The sequence below is a fragment of the Salmo salar genome, chromosome ssa20 (genome assembly GCF_905237065.1).
Source record: "Salmo salar chromosome ssa20, Ssal_v3.1, whole genome shotgun sequence".
NCBI lineage: Eukaryota > Metazoa > Chordata > Actinopteri > Salmoniformes > Salmonidae > Salmo > Salmo salar.
In genome coordinates this window covers 65,867,118-65,888,936 of record NC_059461.1, presented here as the reverse complement: position 1 = coordinate 65,888,936, position 21,819 = coordinate 65,867,118, and the positions used below count along the sequence as shown (strand labels likewise).

At 41.7% G+C, this 21,819-nt stretch overlaps 1 protein-coding gene across 2 annotated transcripts in view; it reads right to left on the bottom strand.

Moving 5' to 3' along the window:
- The window catches only part of LOC106581158 (leucine-rich repeat and fibronectin type III domain-containing protein 1), a 146,481-nt gene that overhangs the window by 29,788 nt on the left and 94,874 nt on the right, over positions 1-21,819 (bottom strand). For both annotated transcript variants that reach the window (XM_014163027.2, XM_014163026.2), the window contains exon 3: positions 14,688-14,814. The gene's annotated coding sequence lies outside the window, so the exon portion shown is untranslated. The remainder of the gene's footprint in view (positions 1-14,687; positions 14,815-21,819) is intronic.

The following is a 21,819-nucleotide window of genomic DNA, read 5'->3' as shown; positions in this document are numbered from 1 at the left end:
TTTACAATCTGTATAAGTTATGAGAATAGAAAGGTTCAGTACTTATGTGAAGCATCACAGCACAGTTGAAAAATATATGGCAAATAGAAATCCAAAATGGATGGTGTTAAGAGATAGATAGGAGGGGTTGAATGGAGCTGAAGGGAGGGACCAATAACAACAAGATAGGCAATGTAAAATGTATATAGGCTCAGAAATTTTGTGAAATAGCACCGTTACAAATAGAAATCAAACTGGATGGACATCAGAAATAGAGGAAGGGCTAAAAACAAACAAAATATAACTATTGTAAAATAGATTGTGTCTGTAAAATGTGTATAATATGTCTAAACTGAAGGTAGAATCCAAAGTGTTATTGTTTATTAGTTTACTCCAATTGGGGAGGGGTGGTAGGGTTTGCAGGGAATAATAAAGGTATATTCTAAAAAATCTATATGTATGAATGTTTATATATACAAATATATATATATATATATATTTATTTATTTACACCAAAAATATATGGGGGATTGGACATTACATTGATGGAAGCAACAATCTTTCCGCAATATTAAAGCTGATCCACCCCTTAAAAATAGAAATAAATCCTTCAAAGAGGCAGGTTTAACTTCTGCTTAGTACTATTTGTGAGGGAGCACAGACTATTTGGAATATCTAAATGAAGACCAACATGCACTACAGAGGCCAGCCAGATGAGTACTTGTGGATAGGAGTAATCCATTAAATTACTTTGATGAAATAGCTTTTCGAGGCCGCTTTTGTATGTACAAAGAAAATGCATTGGAGATAATATCTTTGATTGAGCCTAGACTTTCCTCTCTGTCTCAAAGAGGATGGCCTTTACCCAATTCTCTCCAAGTTCTGATCACTTTGAGGTTTTTGGCATCTGGAAACTTTCATTGTGAAACTGGTGATTTGTGTGGTGCCTGTGAAACAATGGTGTGTAAAATAGTTCAGTCTGCAGGGCCATTTGTGAATTGAGAAGTCATTACATCAAGTTTCCTGATGCTGCCAAGCCAACTATAAAGTGCAATTCTATGAACATGGGCATTTCCCAGGAGTGATTGGCTGTATAGATGGATGTCATGTTCCATCAAGTGTCCATCAACTCCTGATGCTCAGGAGTACAGGAACTGTAAGAACTGGTTTCCATCAATGTTCAGGGAGTATGCACTCCTAATTTAGAGTTTTCAAACATTGTTGCCCTTTGGAAAGGTGCAACTCATGATTCAACGATTTTTCTCAAATCTTCATTGTTTGCTCAGTTTCAGAGAGGACAACATAGTGGACTACTACTTGTTGACAGTGGATATGGTCAGAGTAACTTTTCAATTCACTCCATACATAAATCCCACAACAGCTGAGCAGCAAAGATCCAACCGAGCTCATATCCGTACGAGAGGGATGGTCGAGCGTGTTTGGAGTATGGAAAAATAAATTCCAGTGTTTACGCAATACACTTAGTTTCAGGCCAAGAAGATGCTGCAAGGTGATCATTGCTACAGCTGTGCTGCACAACTACCTGAAGCAGCATTGCTGTGCTGATCCTCCAATGGAAGATCAGGATCAAGCAGATGTGCCCATGGCTGAGGCAGGCAATGACCAACGAGGACTTGCACACAGAGTTGCTTTCACATTGCAGCACTTCAACTAGATGAGATGGCTTATTTTTGCTTTGATAATGTTTGTTCTGTACAAAATTCAAATAGTGTGCAGCAAAATGAGTGACTAAACCAAGGCTGGTTTCAAATGTAGTTTGTGGTGATTAAAATACTCTCACTCAGAATATCCAAGTGACAAAACATTTATTTTTTTACATATGATATTGTTCACCACGGCTGGTAAATCACAATTGTCTCATTACTGTAAATTGTTTGGATCATACCTCTCTCTTCCCACTTCATATCCAATTCAACCTGTAGAATTCTCTTCCCCCAGATATTTCATTTTATGCTCATGAAATTCTGTTTTTTCATGCATTGTCATCTTTTTTGTTCTTTTCTGAAAGGTGGTGGCATCATCTTCTCTCAGGGATGCTATAGCAGATGTGGGGGGTACACACTCACTGTGCACTGGCTCTTCCAACCTGTTCACATTCCTTTCCTCTGGAAAAAGAACACTGTTAGAAGCACAAATAAACTCATATGGTCCTTAGAATGAAAGAATAATAAAGATTGACACAGACAGGGGAATATATTTACCAAAGGAAGTAACCAATTGACTTTCTTTGGTATATGTACCATTTGTGCTCAGTTCTTTATCTGAACTGTCCAAATGGTCATTGTCTGGTATACCATCCAGAGGTTGCTGATGCTCTATTATTCCAGACAGCAAGTCCCTCAATTCAGACTTGTCTTTTTCTGGTGGTCCACCACCAGTAGTAAATCACTCTCTTCTGATCTCCGCATTCTCTTTTATTAAAGCCAGTCTAAGGTTCTTCCACAGTGTATAAAGGCAGATATCACTTATATTGAATGATGTCACAAAAATATGAATATGAGAAACATGAAATACTGATAAATGAAGATATCTCACCTGAAGTTGTTGTACTCTTCTGGTGGTTACATTTTCATTCACATTGAATTCACTGCAAATTGCAGCCCAACCACTCTTTTTCTTTTGCTCAGTAGCAGTAGTATGGTTTTTACTTTCAATAACTAGATGGTTTGACAAAATGTGTTTTAGTAGCAGTTTTTCATACTCACTAAAGTTTTTTTGAACAAATTATTTTTGCCTCGGCCATTGTTTTGTCTCAAGATTCACATCAGTAGTGTTTTCCTATTTCATTCCGGGTTTTTATGAGCATCATTAGACCAACAGCATGTGCTCATACTTAACCTAATCAGGCTTAACCCAGGTGTTCTCATTTAGGCTTACTTACCTTACTCCAGGACTCCATAGTCTCCGACTAACTAAACCAAATTTAAGCCACGTTCATGAAAGCTAGAAAAATGTCTTAGTTTAACTAGTACACATTAAGGCCTACTCTTGGCTTAATCTAAGCACCGTCTGTGAAACCGGCCCAATGTGTATGTTGTGTGGTAAGTTGTTAGTAGCCCATGTGCCTCACCCTAATAATTTGGTCCATTTTCACCAACGCGATATTGTAAACACATAACGTTAGTAGTTGTGGTGCTTGGCTTGCACGTGTAAATTCAGCACACACAACATTCTATAATAGAATTGTGTTATTTGACGTGTCAAATTAAAAGCTTATTTAACGCGTCAAATAGTGTTATATGACGTATCTTTTTTGACAAGCAAAGACCCAAATGGCGTTCAATTAGCCTCAACCTAATAATTTGGTATATTTTCACCTCTTAATTTCGCTTACTGTTCTACCTTGGTGGTGCACAAATAGCCTATAACCTGTTTTAATGAAATGTAATCATCAAATATTGTAAGAGCTTTCATTGTCTGTTTATATTCCCCCTTTATTTACCCTACGGTTCTGACTGGTACAGGGAGAACACTAAGAACGGCCCATGTTTTGAATTATGTCGCTGTACATTTCAAAAGTGCTAAACAAATAGTTATATTGACTACGTTCGTCGTCGCTGCTCATTAATATCTTAATCGAAATCTTATCCGCTTGTCGTCCACTTATGCCATAATTTGTAGTCAAATCTTCATAATGAGTTTAAAACCATGATTTTGCATTTTAATCTATTAAATGATTCCAATATACGCCTATTCATTATCAATCAAAAGTCTAATTACGACATTCATTAATTATTCAGATCATTTGTTAGTTAAATAACCTTCATAACTAGTGTATGATATCTAATTAATAAATTAGCCCCTATCAAGAGGGAACTCCTCAAGGTTGTTCTTTCAAATGTATTATCAAAACATCTGACCAATCCACACAGAATATCAAGAATGTCAATTCCCCATTGTCTTTGGGATCTTCTTATTAAAATGATCAATGCAAGCAAACAACAGTGTATTTTCAGCAATGCTAAAAGAGCGCCTCAGTTTTTCATTTTTTTCATGTCAGGACAGTAAATTATATGAAACATGCTCTGCTATCAACACATTTATATCAATTAAAATCTAATTAATGCGAATTTGAATGCAACATTGTAAATGGTCAATTATAACTGACCACGAGGAAAACAATGTCCTATCCATAGTTCAGAAAAGGCCACCTCATTGTATACACACCCACAAGGTGCTTATTTTTTTCCTATATGACTGTCAGGCGAGAGTAAATTCCAATTAGACAATGTAGGCAGTGAACTTTTAGCTGCCCCACAGTGACTCTCGTCAGGAAACTGGCATAATTATTGACAGGCTGAGTTCATTGGTGTCAATTCCATCTCCGCCACTAAGCCAAGCTCTGTGTGGTGCTACATAACCCTAGGGAGTTCTGGTCACATCGTCTCAGAGTGAGAATACCTTGGTAATTAGAGAACATTTGCATTTTATAATTATAGCCACATGCAAATGGCGAAAAGGATGCAGAGTGATGTGCCTTGTCTTTTCAATTACGAACCTCACCCAAAAACTTGTCAGGGAAACTACAATAATTGAAAAGTACTAACTAGACTCACAGCCTTTAATCATTGCAAATTCCTGAGAAGGAAGACTTTACCATCCTACTAAATTGTAGGAAGGATTAAATGGTTATTTGAACAACAAGTAATTGTCAGAGGTTTATTCTACACCTACATTGACGTTTTGCTAGTCTTTTTCCTGAGATCCAAGGAAATCAAAATGGCTTTCCTCCACAGTGAATTTGAACAGGCTGTGAATTTGAAGAGTAAATGTGTGTGAGCCTTGATTGAGTCTTGAGACAAATGATGTGCTTGATTTATATTGAATAATTAGTTTTCTATTGTTTAAGGAACACAAGTGTTCCCATCCTCAACAAACAAATAATGCCACTTGGCTGCCAACAGTCACTGAATACAGTAAGTGCTCTGTACAGAATCCCTGCTCTGAAGTAATATCAAACAAATTGTACCCTGATACATCCTTCTCCACAAAGCCCGGATTAGGTCCATGAAATTCTTCATTAGGATGGTTTGGAAAACGGAAACGACAAACTATGCATAATGGAATTACTGGATGTGGTGTTTTTGAAGCCAAACTGAATTAAGTGTAAATTGTAACCACAGAGCCAAAAAGCCGCCTCCTGTCAGTTCCCTTATTTAGTATAATAATCAGGACAATCCTCTTATTTCAGATGGCCACTTGCCAATTTTAAGTAAGCTGTGAAAAGTTGTGCATAGCTCTGTGCTGAGAATAAGAAATAAAGGCATTTTAACATTTCACAGTTAATGCTAAGAGAGCAATTAATCTAAACTTATTTTTTTTATGTTTCTTGTTAAATTAATTCATAGGGGTCAGCCATAAGGGCAGTATATTTAAGCAATAAGGCACTGGGGTGTGTGGTAAAGGGCTGTTCTTACACACGACGCAACACAGAGTGCCTGGATACAGCCCTTAGCCGTGGTATATTGGCTATATACCACAAACCCCTAAGGTGCCTTATTGCTATTAAAAACAGGTTACCAACAGTATCAGAGCAGTAAAAATACATGTTCTGTCATACCACGGCTGTCAGCCAATCAGCATTTAGGGCTCGAACCACCCAGTAAGCAAGTAAATTACTGTATGTATTTGTATAACCTGATACCAGATAAATTCCTGCAACACGTGTCCTCTAGGCTAGTTCCTGTTATCCGTTATCCTATCATACAGCTTTAGGAGAGTGGGCAGCTGTACAAAAACTCCCGGTTTCTTTATTCAAGGACAGTATTGTGTTCTCTACTGCTTTTGTCCGCCTGGTATATGCTAACAAAATTGTTCACATGTATGTCAGGGACAATAGAACAGTATGAATACAAACTGAAACTTTAATCTATGCTTTCAAATTGCTAACATTTTCCAAGCTGAATAGATCAAGTACAGGAGTTGTCATAATTGTTGAAGAAATCCACCAAAAATAATACTATTTTCCTGACTGTCCTTAACTTTCCCAGAAGTAGGAGTGTGGATGATTATTTGATTGTCTAGACCGTTTTTAAAGTTCACAAAGTCACCAGGCGATGATAGATGTAACATAGCACATTTAATTGATGCTGCTTAATTATCCCATTGAGATTGATCAGAAATGGATGCACTTCTATTGTGAAATACTTATTTTTTATAGGCATTTGGATAAGAAACATTAAAATGAGATGGAATAGTGCAAACATGATAAAGGGCTAAAAACTATGCAATTTCAAGACTATTACCACTTTGTTTATTCTGAAAGCATTTTTTCACCTGAAATACCATTGCCATCCAAATTATGAAGTGGAGATATTTAGACTGCAAGTAGAAAAACAAATTCTACTCCACTTGAATTCTGAAGATCCCTGATGTAATAAAACACTCTTGTGCACGGTTTATTCTATCAATGTAAATAGTCAGATAAAAAAAGGGACTGTAGAAAAAGAATACTGATAGTGACCTCCTCTGTTTGTTGAAGATAGTAGAGGATTGATTGATTCATGATGATTAAAAGTAGTAGTCTGCTCCTGCCGGAGACAAAGAAGGAGATAGTAGAGGTTGGGATATGGAGGTGGATATCAATCCCAGAGGCCAGTGGAGCTGTCTAGTCTGTGCTGAGTAGTATTCAGTCAATGTTCCATGTGTCCACCGGTTGTTGTTGCATTAATGAATCGTCCCTTCGGCTGTGAACCACCAGGAACAGTCGGTCACTGACTGCATCACCATTTTTCTTTAGTTACCGTGGAAATGAGCTGCTTGCAGTCTTAAAGCAATGCCTTAGGGAGGTAAACACAACTTAAATTGCTCAGACATCTGACCTTTCTAGCCCACTTCTAATAGCACTATTATTTGAATGTAACAAATCCACAAATTGGACTGAGAAAATAAAACCGCCAGAGGACACTGAGCTAGTGAGGTTGGAGGGTGGTATAGGTGGTGGTGGGGGGCGGTATAGGTGGTGGTGGGGCGGTAGGTGGTGGTGGGGCGGTATAGGTGGTGGTGGGGGGGCGGTATAGGTGGTGGTGGGGGCGGTATAGGTGGTGGGCGGTATAGGTGGTGGGGGGTAGTGGGGGGGGAGGAGGGTAGTGGGGGTGGTGGGGGGTGGTGGTGGTGGGGGCGGTATAGGTGGTGGTGGTGGGGGGCGGTATAGGTGGTGGTGGGGGCGGTATGGGTGGTATGGGTAGTGGGGGGTGGTGGGGGGCGGTATAGGTGGTGGTGGTGGGGGCGGTATAGGTGGTGGTGGGGGGGTATAGGTGGTGGTGGATGGCGGTATAGGTGGGGGTGGTATTGGTGGGGGCGGTATAGGTGGTATTGGTGGGGGGCGGTATAGGTGGTATTGGTGGGGGCGGTATAGGTGATGGTGGGGGTGGTATAGGTGGTGGTGGGGGGGTGGTATGGGGGGTGGAGGGTAGTGGGGGGTGGTGGTGGAGGGCAGTATAGGTGGTGGTGGGGGTGGTATAGGTGGTGGTGGGGGGTGGTATGGGGGGTGGAGGGTAGTGGGGGGTGGTGGAGGGCAGTATAGGTGGTGGTGGGGGCGGTATAGTTGGTGGTGGTGGGGGGCGGTATAGGTGGTGGTGGGGGGTGGTATAGGTGGTGGTGGTATAGGTGGTGGTGGGGGGGTATAGGTGGTGGTGGATGGCGGTATAGGTGGGGGTGGTATAGGTGGGGGTGGTATTGGTGGGGGGTGGGGGGTGGTATTGGTGTGGGGGTTGGTATTGGTGGGGGGTGGGGGGTGGTATTGGTGGGGGGCGGTATAGGTGGTGGTGGGGGTGGTATAGGTGGTGGTGGGGGGGTGGTATGGGGGGGTGGAGGGTAGTGGGGGGGTGGTGGAGGGCAGTATAGGTGGTGGTGGGGGGCGGTATAGTTGGTGGTGGTGGGGGGCGGTATAGGTGGTGGTGGGGGGTGGTATAGGTGGGGGCGTTATAGGTGGTGGTGGTATAGGTGGTGGTGGGGGGGTATAGGTGGTGGTGGATGGCGGTATAGGTGGGGGTGGTATAGGTGGGGGTGGTATAGGTGGGGGTGGTATAGGTGGGGGTGGTATTGGTGGGGGGTGGGGGTGGTATTGGTGTGGGGGTGGTATTGGTGGGGGTGGGGGGTGGTATTGGTGGGGGGCGGTATAGGTGGTGGTGGGGGCGGTATAGGTGGTTGTGGGGGGCGGTATAGGTGGTGGTGGGGGGCGGTATAGGTGGTGGTGGAGGGTAGTGGGGGGTGGTGGTGGAGGGTAGTGGGGGGTGGTGGTGGAGGGCAGTATAGGTGGTGGTGGGGGGGCGGTATAGGTGGTGGTGGGGGGGCGGTATAGGTGGTGGTGGGGGGGCGGTATAGGTGGTGGTGGGGGGGCGGTATAGGTGGTGGTGGGGGGCGGTATAGGTGGTGGTGGTGGATTGGAGAGTAGAGGGTAAATGTAAGGAACATGAGTTTGATGCAGGGAACATATGACCATTAGGTAAACATACAGTATATGTCCCTTATATGAGGAAAAGGGGGGATGAGTAAAAGAGATACCTGAGGGAGCGACAGGGGACTTTGGCCCTGCTGCTACAAATAGCTTTTACACAACATCTCTGGAGGGGGTGTGGGGTATCTGAAATTACTTCTCATTTTCTGTTACTGGTTAATTAATAATTTGGAGACATGAAATCGAGATTTAAAGGATTATGGTCCACAAGCTAATATTGGTGCTGATTTAATAGTGTGACTATTAAGTTTCAGTAATTTCAGCGTCATGAACAATGACTCTTGGTTATGATGTATGGTCTGAGAGAGCTACGCTATGGCATATTAAAACCTGTTGGGGCTCGGGGGCAGTATTGAGACATTTTGAAAAAAATATGTGCCCATTTTTAACTGCCTCCTACACCAACTCAGAAGCTAGGATATGCATATTATTAACACATTCGGATAGAAAACACTCTGAATTTTCTAAAACAGTTTGAATGGTGTCTGTAAGTATAACAAAACTCATATTGCAGGCAAAAACCTGTGAAAAATAGATTTAAAAAAAATGTGAATTTTGTGACTGTACTATTTAGTGTCATTGTTTTATAGATACCATAGTGAGAAAGGATTCATTTCGCAACACCTACGGCTTCCACTAGATGTCAACGATGTTTATAAAGTTGTTTGAAGCGTCTATGATAAACAGAGAGCAAATTAGAATCCAAGGAAGTTGACATGTCATCACTTCATTTTTTTGCGCCTGCGCATAAATCTGAGAAGCGTGAGTTTGTCATCATTGTTTATCTAGACATAGGATAGGTTGTGTGAAAATATTACTGATGTTTAAGTTAAAAATGGACCAAAAGATTAATGCTAAACAACATTTGACATGTTTGAACGAACGTAAATAGATTATTTACTAGGTTTTTTTTAGCTTTTCGGCGTGATTTTACACTCCCCCCACCACGTTTTGTGGGAGCATAATGAACGCTAAGTACTTGGTGTTATTTGGACATAAATTATGAACTTTGTCAAAAGAAACCACATTTGTTCCGGACCTGGGATGCCTTCCGGACCTGGGATGCCTGCCTTCTGATGGAGATAATCAAAGGTAAGGGGATATTTACAATGTTATTATCGATATTAGATGATGCTAACTGTATAGCATAGCTTATTGTTCTTAGCATAGCACCCCGTTTATTGCAAAATGTGATTTCCCAGTAAAGTTATTTTGAGATCTGGCCATTCGGTAGCAATTACGAGATGATAATATATTATTCTTTGAATGACAATATTATAATTTACCAATGTTTTCGAATAGTAATTTTGTTATGTTCACGGAAGCATTTCAGAGAAGAAAAAATCTGAATTTCACGCTACTGTAAAATGCTGTTTTTGGATATAAATATGAACTTCATGGAACAAAAAATGCATGTATTGTATAACATAATGTCCTAGGAGTGTCATCTGATGGAGATTGACAAAGGTTAGTGCATAATTCTAGCTGGTTTCTGCTTTTGGTGACGCCTGACCTTGAATTGAAAATGGATGATTGTACTTTTGTGGCTATGTACTGTCCTAACATAATCTAACTTTATGCTTTTGCCGTAAAGCCTCTTTGAAAATCGAACAATGTGGTTAGATTAAGGAGATGTTTATCTTTTAAATTGTGTAAAATAGTTGATTGTTTGAGAAATTGAAATTATTAGATTTTTGATGTTTTGAATTTCCAGCCTTGTTAGCAATCCCGACTCGGGGTTCATTGCTAACCTGTAGCCCCAACAGGTTTTAAAGAAATAGTTATGCTTAAGGTCTAATATTTCTATTTTAAATGGCTTCTTGGGTAATATGCCTGCAATAAGTGCATTCCCTTTAAGCTCTGTTGTGGTAATACTGGTAAGACAACCACATTTAGATTTAGAGTACCGTAATTTCCGGACTATTAAGCGCACCTGAATATAAGCCACACCCACTGAATACATATATATAATTTTTTTTAACATAAATAAGCCGCACATGTCTATAAGCCGCAGGTGCCTACCGGTACATTGAAACAAATGAACTTTACACAGGCTTTAACGAAACACGGCTTGTAACAAAAATAAATAGGCTTTAACGAAACACGGCTTGTAACAAAAAATTAAAAATTAGCAGTAAACAGTAGCGTACCAAGAAAGTCATTGGTCACTATCTTCCTCCTCCTGTGCACTAAAACCACTGAAGTCATCTCCTTCGGTGTCGGAGTTGAATAGCCTCAGAATTGCTTCATCCGATATTGGATCGTTTTCATTGTTGCTCTCGTCACTTTCATCCGGAGGCAAATCCCCCGCTGAGCCCTCTTCAACACGCAGCAGTCCAGCCTTTGGAAACCCGTTGATGATAGTGGATTTTTTTGACAATGCTCCACGCTGTCAGGACCCACAAATTTGAAAGCGGGAAAAATCCATATATTAGCCGCGTCATTGTTTAAGCCGCGAAGTTCAAAGCGTGTGAAAAAAGTTGCGGCTTATAGTCCGGAATTTACGGTAACAGAAAATATTGCTTCTGATGCACCTAAAGTTTATAATCAGTGAAAACAAGTCAATACAAATGTAAGCCTTTAACTTGAGTTCTGGCCAAAGATGTTGCTGCAGCACTGTTTTATGTTCACAACGTTCAGACTGCACATTCATTATTTTGCATGGGACAGATTTACAGACTCTGTCTAATAAACCCTGAATTAAACTCTAATTTCTTTGGTTTCAAATCTCCCACCCTGTGTTTATGCAATTTACCACCCTGCACCAGGCTTAATCTTTAACAGCAAAGCAACCTGCTCAGTGCCATTATTACACTTTAATACAGCCCTGCTCCTGCAACTCATCCAGAAAGCTAAAGCCAGGCGAGCTCATTGTGCTGCCAGGGCCACTTATATCAGGCCTGCTTCATGTGCCTCTCCTCCTCCTTACTCCCCCCTACCCATGAGCCAATGCAAATTACAGTAACAGCTTGGACGTGACTTTAATCTCAAGTGGTGCGAGCTCTGCTCCATGGCCAGGCATGAAGGCAGATGAAGGCTGGGAGGAGTGCTGCCAGGCGTCTTTGAGGACACTTTGTCTGTCTCCCATATGGTAGAGCAGACAATGGAAGGAGAGGAGGCTCACAACCTGTTGCTCATCTGCCTGCAGTCTCATGGTGCTCTCCCACTCCTTCTAAGTGCTTCATAAAATGAGAGCAGTAGGCTGGGCTCCTCCTTCCATGGTCTTGTTTACTCTGTTGCACAGATGGACACCAATACTGCCTGGATGAGATATTGGCCCTCTCACTGATCATAGCACCAATACACTGAACAGGCCATTCAACATTTTTTAGAAGTAATAGCTGCTTTTCAATAGTGAGAGTGAGGATAGTGAAATACATTCTTATGCACAGCTGGCATACCACAGGTGCCATTAACTTGACTGAGGAACACATAACAAATCTTGTTGGGAAAGCAACCTCTGTTGACGGATACACTGAAACTGAAAGGGAATTGATGCATAAATGCATTTTGGTTGTCTTTTTCATCTAATACATCAATGCAATAAGGCAATGTTTCACCACAGTTCCTTGATAGTAGTGCAAAGTTCTGGTTATATTAGCCAGTTGACTCTTTTATACTACTGAAACGATATCCATTAGATCTAAAAACATTATTCATAATAATTTACATGAATATTCATGCATGTAGTATGATGAAACTTTGAAAGTAAATATTTAAAATCTGTCCCACAGAGTGGTGGAGTTCTATTACTGTGGTTGCTGTTCGATAGAACAACGAGGTCACAGAGATATCTATTAGAACTGACTATTACATGTTTCCATATCTTTGATCAGGGACTTCAGAAGAGAACGGTCTCTGTTCATGTTGATGTCTGATGGGAAGAATGAGTTACAGAAACCTCAGAGGACTAGGACGAAGACAACAACCACACAATAAACAATAAACGAACAGTCAACAATGCATCTGAAAAAGCCAACGGACATCTAAATGAGTGAGTGGTGGATCAGATTAGGCTGCTTCAGTGAGTCCATTACATTCTGCATGTGTTCACCAGCGGAGAGTGCATCTGTGCACATGACCAGATATTAAGCAGTTGTGACTGAGTAAGAGGAAACAGCAAGAGGTCAAACATATAACCCGCTGAGCTCCCCGTGTCACTGCCACACAGCCATTGTGTCTGGTTTGGTGTTATGATTTGAGGTTACCTGAAAGCTTGACTAAGATAGATGCATATTTTATCCAATAAAAAAAAGTTATGTCTCATCACTTCACTACTAGGAATGTTCACCAAATGACTCAGATGCTGAGATTCAGTGTGATACGGCTGGTCATATGGTTTAATTTGGTGGATGATTAGTGGACAAATAACAGGGATTGAGCCTAGCAGAGAAAGTGGATGCGTCCCAAATGGCAGAATATTCCCTATATAGTGCATACCTTTGACTAGAGCCCTAAGGGTCCTGGTCAAAAGAAGTGCACTGTAAATGGATTATGGTGCAATTTGTGATTCAGAGAGTGTCTTGGCATCATGGCAGAACTGAACACCCCTGAGTACGCCTTGAGCCTCCCCTCTACAGCTTATTACTCTGCCTCGCTCAGCCTCCCATACTTGGTATTCCAGGAACCAGAGAGGGAAAGGTTCAGATTACTTTGAGGGGAGAGATCTGACCACACATGAGATGGGAGGAGGAAAAGGAGGAGAGCGCTGGGTAATGTAATGTCGCTGAGTCTTTTCCTTTCTTCTTCATTTGGATTGGGAATGTTTGAGGGGTGATACCGCAACTTAACCTCCGTCTTAGTCCTGCTTTGCTCGGATTCTTGAGTAAACACTCATATTTACTACCTGTTTACAGAGCACTTTGTCGGCTCAGATGAATGTGAATAGAGATGAACTAGGAGTAGTCCTCTACTTGTTATGCATGTTGGTATCACCTGCATCAACCCTGACAACTATTCAACTGCAGACAAAAGAACAGCTGGATCAAAGATGTTAAACGAATATGAATTGACCAGAATGGCTTCATACAGACATTCAATAAATGTTTTTATTTTTTATTTTTTTAGATTGAAGGGTATTTCAGTAAAATATACATATCTTGACACTGCCTAATTAAACATGGAAGCATTATTTTTTATGACACCAACCCATCAGAAATTCTTATGGTGCAAGGAAATATGCAGAGGCATCCATAAAGCATGACTATTGCAGACATTGCTTGTTATCAGAAGAGGTGTGTGTGTGTGTGTGTGTGTGTGTGTGTGTGTGTGTGTGGCGGGATGGGTGGATGTGCAGGGCGGGGTGTGTGCACTAAGCTCAGCTCAGTAACACAAGCTGGCTAATTAGCATTGCCCTCTCATTCCCTTTTAAGCAGGGGAGGACAAGTGGGAGACACCATATTTCTTTGTTAGAAGCATTGTGCGTCCCCTCTGACCACAGAAACCACAGGAGTTCTGACCACAAGGGGTCACAGAGTAGACAGCATAATCCACCATCCCCACCAGCCCCCTGTGGGAATGGCCACCAGCTAGCTCTCCCTTCCCTTACAAAACCAATGCCCTCAGCTCAGAAAACACTACTGGCATCACATAGACCTACTGGATCATCATTTACTTTAAGCAATAGTTACTGTGAAGTGATATTTTCAGGCTACATGTCTGCTTGTCCCGACAGAAAACAGATGTTATGGGAGAAACAGGTACGTATTGCACAGCTCTTTGAAGCACACTCTGATCTCTGGCTGGTTGCACTCTGAAGACACAGCAGAGATGATTAAACTGGATCCTCTGGTGTACTACGGCTTTAATTAATAGACTCACATTACATATTATTTAGACAGTGATTAACTGCCTTTACATCTCTCCTTTATGTGGGGTTTATTAGCGAAAAGAAAGCCCTGGTCTGTTTTGGGCTTCGTCAAAGTAGAAGAACAGGTCATTTGAATAATTGGTCATGCACCGGTGGCCTTGATGATGGAACAGTTTGTTGTTGTTGTTGTTGTTGTGGTGGTTTTTTTGTAGCTGGAACAGCTGGTTCCCAACTACCAGTGATCTCCATAATCCTGCCTCTGAAGGTATGTGATGATGCACTCCCTCCCTAACGAGAGAGATCGCTTCCGCACTATGAAAAGTTGCCCCGGGTAGGGGAACAACAGACTGCAACTGCTTAAGTCAATTCGCAGTGGTAAACAAGGTGTGGGGAGGGTTGAAAACAACCTAGGCTACTCACCAGATATCAAGCTCTGGTCTCCATGGCAGATATCACATGGGTATAGGCATCCCGTCCCTCTGGCAGTCAGTCACAGCTCTGGGAGTAGGACGACGCCCACTGGCATTAGAGAGAAACACCTAGAGGCCTGGAAACACAAGATAACATCTTTGGTTAAAACAGTGTAACTGAGGCTAAACTAAGTTGATGCTCAAAGCTATGGGAACTTTCCCTGGTTGATTGAACACATTGTTTGAGGTTGGTCATCTGGCCACTCAATATTCTTAGAAAAGAAGACAGTACTCCCAAAGACAAGCAATGAGACATTCATAATTTAATTGACATATCTACTCCTTTTCCACCTGGCAGCTTTGGTGAGATGTGAACACTGATCTGATTATGAGACACAACTGAAGAAAGAAACACAAACAGCAGGGGAAAAAATAAGTTCCAGATAGAATGACTATGGCTGTGTATCCCATCATGAATGTTTCATTGCATTATTGTAGCTGAAGAAGAACAAAGTGTAAAGAGGAACATTATGAAAAAATCTATTATATTTTGACAAGAGCTTGGAATCTATTATCCCTGATTCTTCTTCTTTCCTGATGAAGCTTTAAAAGAGAACAGAGGTGATTCACTTTGGTGGCTTTATACCCATAAACTGTAGCAAATCACCCCTTATGATAAATCACCAGACTCCATGAGAATGTACACCCGCGTTAAAGACTAGCTTAGAAAACAATTTTTACTGCTAGAAACAAACAAAAAAACTTCAGAGGTATTGCCAAGGTCGTAAGTCTTCGGTTTTCTCACTTGACTCAACATTTTTAAACAACCTACATAACATGTTACAAGTCCGGCAACAGAGGAGGTTCCATGCAACGCTACATAGGTAACCATATTGCTCTCATTTGTCTGCACAGAGCCACTCATTTATGAAAACAGAATTCTCTACTCAGGGTTGCCATCTATTTGTATTTAGAATGGGGTTCCAGGGTTGTCACCTCCAGCTATTCATCCATCCAAGGAGAGAAGGTTACAAGGAAACAATGGAAGACTGACTGTGGGTGCCCTCAAATGACCTTATCTGTCATTATTCAGAAAGCAATTACAACAGTAAACACTTGGAGGGTGATAATTCATAATCCTACCCTCATGCATGTTATCTATTCTAATTATCTGCATCTGGCAGCCATATTTTCAAGTCCGTCTTCAAATCTACAGCTTTAGTTATCCTTTGTAACATTACAGTGGTGTGACAAGTGCAGTCCTTGGCTGGTGCATGAAGTTGTAATTTTGTTTTCTAACAACATGTCCTTGGATTTTCCACAATGGGCTTAACAACAGATATCCCGTTTTATCGCTGTCTCTCAGCCACCCCATCCCCTGGCTCACACTGATAAGTCCTATAGGGTCAGCTAAGGACAATTCTTCCTGTCTGACTTTATCTCCACGTCTCCTAGTGTCCTTCACTGTATCAAAGCAACTCCTTTTTCATTTTCCCTTTTCCATCCTACAGATTTTCACCTTCTTTCCACCCACAAGTCCCTCCTATGAAGTAAAAAGATAAATAATCCTTCAATGCTGGGCTACGTTTGGCCAAAGGACAGATTTTGTCAAGTAATTATCCGTCACTGTGCTTCTTCTACTTGGACTGAGACAGCCAAATGTTAGAAAGGCAGTCTGTTCCTTTTTTTCTCTCCTCGTCTGCCAAACCTCTTACTAAGAGGGCTGCGGTACGACAACAGGCCATAGTGTGACTTCTCTCTTCTTCTCTCACACTGTTACATTCTGACCATCAATCACGCTTAACAGAAGAAGCCTCACTTCACTGACACACTTTGTCTCAGGTAGATAGATTGGCACTGTCTGTAACCAGATGTCGATTATCCTGATCAGGAAATCTTTAAGCCAACGTTAAAAACTTTAAAAAGGCTTAAAGCTTGCTGTGAATAATGGAAATGTGAAATATGGTGTATAATAATGATGAATCTATTTGTATATAATTGGTATGCTTCATCCAAACAAACCCTGCTGATCAGAACAAAGGCATCTATGCCTACAATTGGGAAATGTACATATTCAATAAAGGCATAGTTATTCTGCCTCTCAGTAGCTCCTGCTTCCGTTTCTGTCAGAGAGAAAACAGACAGTGGATTTTCATTTACTGGGATATTGGCTCTTCCTAAAGAAGGAAAGACTTAAAGGCCTCAGGTGATAGTCTGTCAGATCCTGCTGACCTCATTTAAGGACACAAAAAACTGCCTTCAAGCTCAAATCAATTATAGATATCTTTACCAAATACATACTGTACATAGCCTACACACTGTAGGAAGCCTATACTATCCACCTCTCTGAACTAACCCGTCCAAAAAATAGGACCCTGGCCTCAGTCTCTCACTAAATGGGAAATCAATTTCTAAATAACCAAGTGAGGTACATTCTGTGTATTCATCACGGAATGTAATTATTTTTCAATTGGTCTAGTAAAAGGTCTTGTTTAGATTGTCACATTTTAGCAGATGTCTTCCTCCTCATCTCTCGCTAACTGCAGTGACGACTGAGCCTGAAATGAAGACAAGCAATAAAGCAGCAGCTCCAGCTGTAACAAGCTCCTGAAAGGACACTCTCAAAGTCAGGATGAGTCAGCACTGGACACAATGAGCCATTTTATCAGGGAACAGTGATGCTGGTGGGGGTATTATGGTATAGAGTGACAGATACACTATATATACAGAAGTATGTGGACACCCCTTCAAATGAGTGGATAGCCACATCCGTTGCTAGCAGGTGTATAAAATCGAGCACACAGCCATGCAATCTCTATAGACAAACATAGGCAGTAGAATGGCCTTACTGAAGAGCTTAGTGACTTCTTTTCAACAAGTCAGTTCGTCAAATTTCTGCCCCGGTCAACTGTAAGTGCTGTTATTGTGAAGTGGAAATGTCTAGGAGCAACAACGGTTCAGCCTTGAAGTGGTAGGCCACACAAGGTCACAGAATGGGACTGCCGAGTGCTGAAGCATGTAGCAACAGTCACTACCGAGTTCCAAACTGCCTCTGGAAGTAGGGCTAGCACATTAACTGTTCGTCCGGAGCTTCGTGAAATGAGTTTCCATGGCCAAGCAGCTGCACCCAAGTCTAAGATCACCATGCGCAATGCCAAGCGTCGGCTAGAGTGGTGTAAAGCTCACCGCCATTGGACTCTGGAGCTGTGGAAACGCGTTCTCTAGAGTGATGAATCACGCTTCAACATCTGGCGGATGCCAGGAGAACGCTACCTGCCCCAATGCATAGTGGCAACTGTAAAGTTTGGTGGAGGAGGAATAATGGTCTGCGGCTGTTTTTCATGGTTCGGGCTCGACCCCTTAGTACCAGTGAAGGGAAATCTTAATGCTACAGCATACAATGACTTTCTAAACGATTCTGTGCTTCGTGGTAACAGGTTGGGGAAGCCCCTTTCCTGTTTCAGTATAACAATGCCCCCCTGCACAAAGCGAGATCCATACAGAAATGGTTTGTCGAGATCGGTGTGAAAGAACTTGACTGGCCTGCACAGAGCCCTGACCTCAACCCCATCGAACACCTTTTGGATGAATTGAAACGCAGACTGCGAGCCAGGTCTAATCGCCCAACATCAGCTCTTGTGGCTGAATGGAAGCAAGTCCCCAAAGCAATGTTCCAACATCTAGTGGAAAGCCTTCCCAGAAGAGTGGAGGATGTTATAACAGCAAAGGGGGGACAAACTCCATTTTAATGCCCATGATTTTGGAATGAGATGTTCGACAAGCAGGTGTCCACATACTTTTGGTATGTATTGTAGTTGTAGCAAAGGTAAAGTCAAGCTTAACCACAATGTAACAACAACACAATTTTCCAAGGGGCATCTACTACTTGTTCAGGCTTTTTTACTGTACATGTCAGAACTTTGGATTAATGCAGTGGTGTACTTTAAAAGTACTACTTTTTGAAAGGATGCCACTGAAATTACTTTGTTTAGATACTTGAAATCTGTTTCAAAGCAGTCCCTCTCATTTGAAGATAATTACATAGCAGAAAATATGTTTTCCTGATGACTTACAAAGTGCTAAGTGTTTTATGTCATACGGAATGCTTGGTGTAAACTGGAAGACAAACAACCTCTGACCAGTAATGATTACTGAGGCCAAGCAGCCATTTTGGGTAGATGTTGTGTTGATAATCCACTATAGTTCCTAATGAGTCCCAATAGGTATCTCAGAGGGGCAAGGTGGTTGTCAGCCCAATCTTTATTTGAAGTGAAACTAGGATTTGTTTTCCTCTGAAATTGCTTGTAGTTGCAGTTTGATTGGTTAATTGATTTTTTTATTAGCTTTGACCAACCTTTGGCATTAAAGGTCAAGTTAAAGCTAATGGCTAAATTGCTAGCCAATCAATAGCCATCAATCTGGTGCAGGGCCAGGGGGCAGGGTTAAGAGCCCTGTAGAGGTCTCTATATAAAGGGGTAGAAGGGATTTTACAAATTGCATCCCAAGGACAATTTAGATTCTTAGTTATGGTTAGATTGAGTATAAATCCGTATTTTGCTATACTTGTGTGTATGCGTGTGTCAGATTTGGCACATACAGAGAATACTGTCTTCTCCTCTTAACTTGAGGAGTAGGTTTAACATTTTTCTGGCCCTGGTGCCCTTGGAAGACTCTAGAGAATGATTCAAGCAGGCATCAGCGATATTTCAGCCAAAATCTTGTAAACCTCTGCCAGTAGGTCATAGCTTACTTCAAACATAAACACCCCAGCATGGTAACAATCCAAGGCATCTGTTTAAATCATCTAATGAATCGTTACAATAAATTAACATAATATCAACAAATTTATGTGCAATTTATAAATTATATTCACTAGTTTATTCTGTGAGATATGGGAAATGATCAATTTAGCATATAAGTTAAAATAAAAGGGCCTCAGTTTTTGAAAATATTAAAGACTGTTCTCTAGATGATTCTGGGGAGTACTGTTTCGACCTCAGAACTTGGCATCCGATTGAGTATGTCTATAGAATTACTCTTTCTCCCAGTTTACAGTATGGTTATCCCCTGGGTAAATTTCAAATTGTACAACACTCTGTCCTTACGTATATAAACCAAGCTACATTTTCATGTAAGAACAAATTGCTTGAGAGGATTATATTTTACATTTACCTAATTCCCAGAAGATGCTTTGGTAATTCTCTACAGATTACAGTATGTGTGTAATCTTTCCACAGGCCGGTCTTCGAATGTTAAACGCAAACTGTGGTTAGTTCTACCCGTATCACAGTGATACCTGGCATAGTGTGATTTGCAGGGAGATGCTCTTATCAGATGAATAGGCCAAAAATGCATCTGGGGTATCTTGACATTTCAAACAAAATCGCGGCCCTTAATTGGTTTTCCTGGATCATTAGTGGAAAGACATTACAGGGGATTGTTAAACCATGTGCATGTGCTTGTGATTACATGCACAGATGTCAGAGAACGCATGCTCCAAATATGACTGTTATGCTTCTGCAATAGTACCAAAAGGTAGGCTGTTGTTCCCAGTAAATACCACTGCACCACCACAACCACCACACAAACACTAACTAATAAATCTATTTGGAGAATGGAGGTTTATTGTCCCCTACTCTGTTCTCTCACAAAGAAATGTAAGACCCCCTGGTTTGATATTAATATTCCTGTCACATTCCACCAACTCAGCAGAAGTGAATGAATGCAAAATAGGTCAGGATGAAGAGTGGTATGAAATTAGATTTATTGTACAATTCTCATTTTCATGGCCCGATGGATGAATGTGTGGATCAATGAGAAGAATCAGATGAGATCAGCCAGAAGTAGGGAACATTTGGTCATAAAGAACAGTCTTCTGTGATGTCCTCTGAGGCTTTATAATCTGGACTGTTGTCTGGATGTGTGGTCGGTTGCATCAGCATGCTTTCTGATCACAGTAATTATATCACACTTTCATATTCAATGCTGATATAATAAGTCGGGACAGTTCCTGTATGGTAGGGGAATCTGTTACGACTCCCTTGCTCGGCCCATTGAGCTTTAACCTCAGGATGCAGCTCTGCTCCATGATACTTAAGTGATTCTGCGGTTCAGTGACTCCTTATAATCATATGGCATGGTGCTTCTATTTCCAGGAAAATGTATTTGTTACGGAGGGCCAATACATGCAACATAATTTAACATGCGTTCATCATTTTCAAATAATTTAATCAAGTGTAATATTATACAGTCCCTATTGTATAGCAGCCTATACCTTCAACTCCATCTTGTTTTTGGTCTTACACTACAGACTATGGTGTACATGTACCCAATAACATGGGATTTATTTTACACACTGACATAGGAATGGATTTCCTATTATTATTTAAATTATGGTTTTCTTCATAAAAAGCTATTGTGCTATCAGTCTTCAGTGGCAAAAAGACATTGCCCCGTGTTCACAAATTCATATATAGAGATTAGCAGGGCTTAGTGTGACAAGTATTAGCATTGAAATAGTGTCAGACATATCCTGTTATGTACAATCCTTTGAGCAGGGACTAGTTGTAATTCTGTTCAATTAATAGAATAATTGAAAACCGCTCCAGTTGACACCATCCCTGGGTAATCCTGGGGATGGTGGATGGTGTCCCTGGGGAGGGTGGATGCTGTCCCTGGGGATGGTGGATGGTGTCCCTGGGTAATCCTGGGGATGGTGGATAGTGTCCCTGGGGATGGTGTCCCTGGGTAATCCTGGGGGATGGTGGATGATGTCCCTGGGGATGGTGGATGGTGTCCCTGGGTAATCCTGGGGGATGGTGGATGATGTCCCTGGGGATGGTGGATGGTGTCCCTGGGTAATCATGGGGGATGGTGGATGATGTCCCTGGGGATGGTGGATGGTGTCCCTGGGTAATCCTGGGGGATGGTGGATGATGTCCCTGGGGATGGTGGATGGTGTCCCTGGGTAATCCTGGGGGTGGTGGATGGTGTCCCTGGGGATGGTGGATGGTGTCCCTGGGTAATCCTGGGGGATGGTGGATGATGTCCCTGGGGATGGTGGATGGTGTCCCTGGGTAATCATGGGGGATGGTGGATGATGTCCCTGGGGATGGTGGATGGTGTCCCTGGGTAATCCTGGG